General features: G+C 42.6%; 1 pseudogene; it reads right to left on the bottom strand.

Moving 5' to 3' along the window:
- Positions 1–55: 55 nt before the first annotated feature.
- Positions 56–4,896, bottom strand: LOC116682425 (transmembrane protein 160-like; annotated as a pseudogene).
- Positions 4,897–7,777: the final 2,881 nt, after the last annotated feature.

Genomic DNA, 7,777 nt, shown 5'->3' with positions numbered 1-7,777 from the left:
ATCGGCGACAGAGCAGTTCCCATACCAAACAGTAAAACAGTTAGTGAGAATGCTCTCAGTGGTACAGCGGTAAAGGTTTTTGAAGATCCCTGAGGACAGATGGTTCTTCTTCAGGGTCCTCATAAAGAACAGGCGCTGATGCTAAGTGAAAAACAAACTTGCAAAACAGGTGGTGCTTAAACTTCCTGTGTATAAAAAAGATCGTAAGCCCTGATGATTAAAATAAAAACACACCCAACCCTGAAGCACGCACATAGTTTATGACCTAAATTCTCTTGATTTCACATCCAGCTTGTTTTATTTCAAAACTTTTAAGAAAAATTCAAGTCAGTTTGTTGCACAAGATAACATAAATGGCCTAAAAATGATTGCAGAGGTGCAGTGAAAACTAAAACGTATATTAACAGATATGATGCTCCTCAGGGAGTCGTTGCAGTGTGCCTGATAAGTCAATATCATTTTCAGTTTGAAAATGTAAGAGAAGCAGCTTTGAATATATCTAAGAAATCTTACAAAAAAAAGCTGATTCATTCCCCAAAAGTGAATGCATCAAACTACCAAATATTCAGTATACTTTTGACAGTTTTCCAAAGGTCCAAAGTCTTCAGCTAAACGATCATTTTCACATCAACATAACAATAAACCAATAAGTCTGTATCATTATAGATCTCAGCCTACATCATGAACACGTAGGCTTCTTACACACAACACACCACACACACACACACACACACACACAACACACACACACACACACCCACACACACAACACACACAACACACACACACACACACACACACACAACACACAACACACACACAACACACCACACACACACAGATAAGGGAAGCTCTGATCAAAGCCAACATGCTCCTTTTCATAAGGTGTCTTACAGATGTCTACTGTTGGCCCCTTGTCCTCACTGTCCTCACTATCTGGATGTTGCTGTCGTGGGAGCCCAGGTAACCCCGTGTTACCGCCTCTCGCGGCACTCCCGCACTCTCCCATCCTCTCCCTCCTCCCCCTCGTGGATGATCTCACCCTCCAGGCGGCCGATGTAGAGAGATACGCGCGGACAGAAGAGGCGACGCTGCACACCGTTGGCGCTCTGGAGCAGCAGCGCGCACAGCAGCAGCATCATCCTCCGCAGGGTAAAAGGCTGCCAATGTACGAGGCGCCGCCAAACGACACACACACACTCCCAGGATAAAGAAGGCTGGGGGGGGAAACAGATTGGCAAGGTATTATTGTAGGATCCAAATCATGTTCTCACTGTAATTAAATCTTTGAACATCAAATAGAATATGCCCTTGTCTAAAAATGATTTTAAATAGAATATAAATTGAATACAACATTATTTATTTCAAGAGTGGTAATACTAATGTAAAAACCTTTAATCTGACATAAATGTTAACCTTTTTTTCACACATTGTGTGCTTTAGACTATCTAATGAAGGTTTTTGTGTAATAAAATGTAACACTCAAAACTGTCATGTAACATGGTTACAACTAGATATCAAGGCTCCTTGTTAACTCATGATTGTAGTATCAACTACTCATGCTGATAAAACATAAAATCTATTGCAAGGTTCTCTTAGAAGTCTTTAGGACAGAAAGACTGACATGATATGTAGTTAAATGAAAAAATTCTAGTTCATTTTCAAGCTTTTTTCTTAAATCCACTAGTTTAACGAATGTAGCACTACGCATCTCTTTGTTACTAAGGTTTAATACAAGCTGCTGCTGTTTGTTATTGCACTACCAGCTTTGGCTACAATGTGCTGATTGGCTGCTCTGTACATAAAACAGTGTTTGTACCATATCCTGCTTCTCGTCCCACTTCGCTCTGGACAAATGCGATGACTCCGATCCCAGTCGCTAGCAGACCGTTTCGGAACCACGAGAGGAATCCTGCAAAACAGTCAACGCCAGAATAAACAGCTGAACCCTTACAGCCGACCAGAGATCTGTGCAGCAGAGCCAGAATCAGTTTACATGCAAACAATTGATAGAACGAACTGCCTTTGTTTTTGTTTTTTTATTATTACTGCCATGTTTTTCACAACCTATAAGTTGGACTATTCTAGACTGTAAAACGAAATGTGATACATGAGAGACCTAGATCAGAAGCTTTGACCCTATTGGATCGTGGGTGCACCTCTCACACCCATCTCAATTTCTGAGCAGACGTCAGGAAAACTTTCAAGAATGTGAACACCAAGAAGCAGCAGGATGGGGGGGGGGGGGGGTCCTCACACTGTGTGCTAACTTACTAGCGCCGTGTTCACAATGATATTCAGCCTGTCACTGGCTCGATTTGCCATACCCAGTGCTTCAATAAGTCCCCATCATTCCTGTGCCCAGAAAATGACTAGACTGCCTGAATGACGTCGCCAAGTAGCACTCACCACTATATATACGGATAAAATGATAGCTAGCACACATCCCACACCACCTTATCTCACCTGGAAAAGAAAAGAAGCTATGTGAGATTGCTGTTCATTGACTATAGTTCAGACATCTCAAGGACCTGGAGTAAACCACTCACTGTGCATGTGGATCCTTGAATTCCTGACATGCGGACCACAGATGAGGAGGGTGGGCGGACACACCTTCCCCCCCCTCATCCTTAACACCATAGCACCCCAGGGCTGTGTTCCGAGTACTCTGACATACTCCCTGTACACGCACAACTAGTACCACCTTTCGACTTCAACACCAGAACCAGTTCGCTGACGACGGCGTGGTGGCCTGATCACAGACACCAATAAAAAGGCCATGCCAAAAGAAGCAGAGACCCTGACCCGTGTGTGTTCTGGACAACAACCTACTCATGAATGTCAGCAAGATGAAAGGGATGACAGCGGACCTTGGGAAGCAAGCAGAGAGGGAACTTGGCCTGCATGATTCGGAAAAAAATAGAATCACGATTTTTCTTTTACAGTAGCTCTGCCATAACTTTCTCACAAAGTGTGATGTTTATTGCAACACGAACCATGAGAAAACAAAACAATTAGCAGTACCAAACATAGATTATTTTTCTTTTTTTCTTTTTTGGCACCTATAGCACATTAGGTGCATCACCACAAGCCTTAAATACAGAGATTTCAATGAAGAGAGCGTTTTAAAACCTATTCAGTGTAACAGAAGAAAGTAGCAACGTTTGTGAGCACTCGGCTCGTAAATAAATAAGAATTAGTGTCAAAAAAATGAAATTGCCAACGGGTGAATCCAGATTGAGATTTTTCATGATTAATCGTGCGGGCCTAGAAGGAACTAAACCCAACTTAATATTAACGGGTCCTCGGTGGAGAGGATGGACAGCTTCAAGTACCTTGGTGTCCACATCACGGAGTCTGACCGGGTGCTGCATGCTGACTCAGTGGTGAGAAAGGCAAGGCAGAGTTTTCAACTCAACGCCCGAGAAAATTCTAATTCTGCATAATCAGCATCCCGACGCAACCTCCCTGCCTGGTAATTTCCTGAATTAAGACTGCCCGCCGATTAAACTAAGTTGGTTTAATTTCAACAAAAACTGCTTTAAAAAACCTAACAAAGAAACACCTTTACATATCATACAAAGTTTGACTTCATATTATAATCTCAGTAATATCTCAAATCCTACTGAAGTAATATGTTTTCCTCTTGCCCGATGTGAGGAAAAATGTGATATTATTAATATCACGATGACAATATTACTTGCGATGAATAACGATTATTAAAGTGGCTCAGTTCTGCTACTTCAGGATATTCTGCTCAAATACAATAAATTGCTTGCATATCATATACAATAAAATTTGATCACAAAAAAATGCTTGAAATTAATTTCCAAAGTTTCTTTATTGAACACTTAATTGAATTTAAAAGGCACCACTAAAAAAAGTGAGTTACATTTTAAAGTGCGTTTTCGACTGATGTTTTCTTCAATAAACAAAAAAAAATTGAAAAGATTTTAGTGCGAGTTGACAATTAAAGGAAATGTATTGTCAGAGCCCGTTCACTCCCTATCTCACTCCCTATTAAGCCCCATTGTTCCAACGTTATTCTCCCCTATTAAACATTTTTGGTATTGTGCAGTCCTACTGCCTGGCCGCCTCACTCCTCTCCCCTGCCGCCTCCGAGCTAAAGTAGCCTACAGCTCTAATCCCATCTGAACCACAGTGGCACGACCCCTCACTGTGACAGACTGAAACCCTGCCAGTCAAGAAATAACTCAATCACCCCTCCACTGATGAAAAATTTGCATTTTTTTTGTCGTTAGTCGAACTCAATATCGAAACCTTCAAGAAATGTTCAATCTCTAGCTGCCACCCAAATGCCAATAATAGGCCTACTGTCAACCAGGTATTTACATCAGCGGTTAAAGGTGAAGTAGCTCTCGGATGGATGTGTCTAGGGAAAACAACGTCAAGTTTCAGCCCGGGGCGGGGACCTTTGCTGCTCGTAGGCTACTAAATCATATCCACGCTGATGTAGGAGGTTGAGGGTTTAATCTAGACAAGTTACATTTCCAGATGACTGTAGTCAGGTTACCTGTCTCGTGGGACTTTCTCAGCATCTGCAAACATTAAAGAATAATTTAGCAACAACTTCTAACCGTGTGTCGTAAGTTGACTTATAAAATGTAGTCTGCCTATTGGTATTTACAGTGACTGTTTCTCAACAGGAAGGAAACGAAAGCAAAGCAGCTGTGGCATTTAGGTTAAAGCTCCCTCCGTGATGTGATGAAGACCTCCTACCAAAGCGTCCGCCTTGTCGAGGTCTGTGAGCTGGTACTGCGCTGCTCCGGCCCCCTGCTCTTCACCCACGGCCCCTTGTCTCCGACCGCAGCCGGACGCCCGCACGCCTCCGCAGCGGGGCTCCGGCGCAGGGAGCCGGACCAGCTTCACGTTCCGGACAAAGGTAAAGGGCCGCGGCAACTGCCTTCTCACGACAAACTAAGGAAAGCCATAACATCACGAGTCCAGACTAGCGAAAAGACCACTAGCTAAAAGCACAACACGACCCGTGCGTGCACTGTGAACTCTCACCGGTCAACGACAAACCCGGAAGAGTCTCCCGTAAAGCTCGATGCCACGAAAAGGTGAGCGGAATTAATTCAGCGCCATCATGCGACTGCCAGGTATTAAACACAGCGGAATATACAGACAGGTCATTTTGAGTTCATTTTAAACGACAGCGGATTTTTTTATTTTTTTTTTTATTGCATGTTTGTTTGTATCAAAAGCCCTCCTTTTAAATCGTATATAAACATGCTATTACATATGTACGCACCACAGGGCGCAGAGTACAAGGCTATGATTTATGGTATGTTCAGATGTAGGTATTTATTATTTGACATTTCAAACAGGCTCACAGACAGGAAACATCCAAATAAATAATTTGATTTAAATGTATAGTCAGAGAAAACTGAGGCAAAAGTTAGAATGGCAAGATATTGAAATAAAAAAGTAGACTAATACAATAAACAAAATAGAGCATGTAACTCGGATTTATAAGATTAGCTATGTTCTTGTTATAGAGTGGACCCTTTCAAAACAATAAGCAGGTCTTAAAATATATTTTAAAAAATGTTTTAGGGACCTTTTGGACATGAAACTAAATGAAAAAATTTAGACTATTTGAATTTTAAAGGAACAAGCTGATACTGAATAGTGTACAGGTGTGACATGTGGTCAGTGTGCCAAACATCTTGTTTGTGAGAGATATAGAATATGTACTGTATTCTTCTTTGCAAATACAGTACACTTGTGCGTGTCCGTGCATCCTCTGAGGAGATAGGGCAGCTCTTCCTGAGGGTCTTTTGTCTGTTCCAGCCGCCTGGGATCCAGAAGGCCACGCCTGCCAAACCTGATTGTTTAGTGTGAGGAGTGTAGGGGGATCTCAGAGGGTGTGTGTGTGTGTGTGTGTGTGTGGGTGTGTGGTGTGTGGTGTGTGGTGTGTGTGTGTGTGTGTGGGTGTGTGTGTGTGTGTGTTGTGTGTGGTTTAATAGTGGGGGTCTTTTACAAACAGCCAAATCTTTGATGTGATGCTCTCACGCCACTGTCCCAACACAATGGGAGAAATGTTTGTCCTCACACATGCATTACACACACATGCATGTGCTTACACAACAGATAAGTTTTTCAGTATATGACATTACATGTAATGACAATATTACGTTATACGCTGCCAATGCAGCAGCAGCAAAAAAAACTTCGCAGATGCACACTTATGCTTGTATTTATCTTTATAATACTAAAGAGGCTTGTAAATAGAATAGAATAGAATTCAACTTTATTGTCATTGCACTGTCACAAGTACAAGCAACGAAATGTGGTTACATCTATCCAGAATTGCTATACAGGGTAAAATATTGTATAAATTTTATGTAACCAAGTAATAGTAAGGAACTTTAAGATGTTGTGTAAAAATATAAACATGGGAGCTCATGACAGATTATACAGTATACAGAGTATAAAGTATATGATAACCAAAAAAAAGTAAGTAATTGTAAGGGACTATAAAATGTAGTGTATGAATATAAATATAGGAGGTCTATGCACAGATATAATAAATATAAAGGAGTGTTAGTAAAGGATTTATTATGTATTAGCGGGTTTATATACAGGATAAATATGGCAGATTGATTTACAAAATTATAACGATTATATACATATGTGTACGGTGGGAGGGGAACAGTCCATGGTATGGTGTGCGTGTGAGGACAGTCCATATATCATTATTGTATGAGGTGGACGGGGGGGTTGCCATTTTATAGTTGTATCAGGAGGCGTTCAGAAGCGTGACAGCTGTAGGAAAGAAGCTGTTCCGGTGCGGTATTTCTGGTCCGTAAGCTTGTACGCCTCCCAAGAAGCAAGGAGAGAAGAGTGTATGTGCAGGGTGTGGAATCTTTGTGATTTTCCGGCCCTTTTCAGACACCGCTTCCTATAGATGTCCTTAATGGTAGGGAGTGGTGCCCCTGCGATGTGCTGGGCAGTTTTCACCACCCTCTGCAGTGCCTTCCGATCGGCGACGAGCAGTTCCCATACAAACAGTAAAACATGTAGTGAGAATGCTCTCAGTGGTACAGCGGTAAAGGTTTTGAAGATCCCTGAGGACAGTGGTTCTTCTTCAGGGTCCTCATAAAGAACAGGCGCTGATGCGCCTTTTTGATGAGTTTGGAGCAGTTGGTCGTCCAGTTCGGTCCTCGAGATGTGGACACCCAGGAACTTAAAGGTCCACACGCTCCCACCGCTGTCCCCCGATGTGGATGGTGGGTGTAGGTCAGCGTTTCTCCTGAAGTCCACAATGAGTTCCTTGGTTTTTTGGGTGTTCAACTGCAAGTTGTTTTGTGCGCACCAGTCAGACCAGACGGTCCACCTCCTCCTGTAGGCACACTCATCGTTGTCTCTAATGAGGCCAATCACCGTGGTGTCGTCTGCAAACTTGATAATGGCGTTGGAGCCATGGACAGGTCTGCAGTCGTGGGTGAAGAAAGAGTAGAGGAAGGGACTAATCACACAACCTTGTGGCACTCCAGTGTTTATAATGATGGTGGATGAGGTGTGGTTGTCCAGCCGAACATGTTGGGGTCGACTGGTCAGGAAGTCGAGCAACCAGTTGCACATGAGTGAACTGATGCCGAAGTCTGTGAGTTTGGTAATGAGTTGTGATGGGATGACAGTATTAAATGCTGAACTAAAGTCTAAGAACAGCATTCTGGCGTAAGTGTTCTTGCTGTCCAGGTGAGAAAGGACAGAGTGCAGTGCTACAGAGATAGCATCGGGGATTGGG

The sequence above is a fragment of the Etheostoma spectabile genome, chromosome 3 (genome assembly GCF_008692095.1).
Source record: "Etheostoma spectabile isolate EspeVRDwgs_2016 chromosome 3, UIUC_Espe_1.0, whole genome shotgun sequence".
NCBI classification, from domain to species: domain Eukaryota; kingdom Metazoa; phylum Chordata; class Actinopteri; order Perciformes; family Percidae; genus Etheostoma; species Etheostoma spectabile.
The sequence above is the reverse complement of the archived record's forward strand: the minus strand, read 5'-3'. Positions and strand labels throughout refer to the sequence as shown.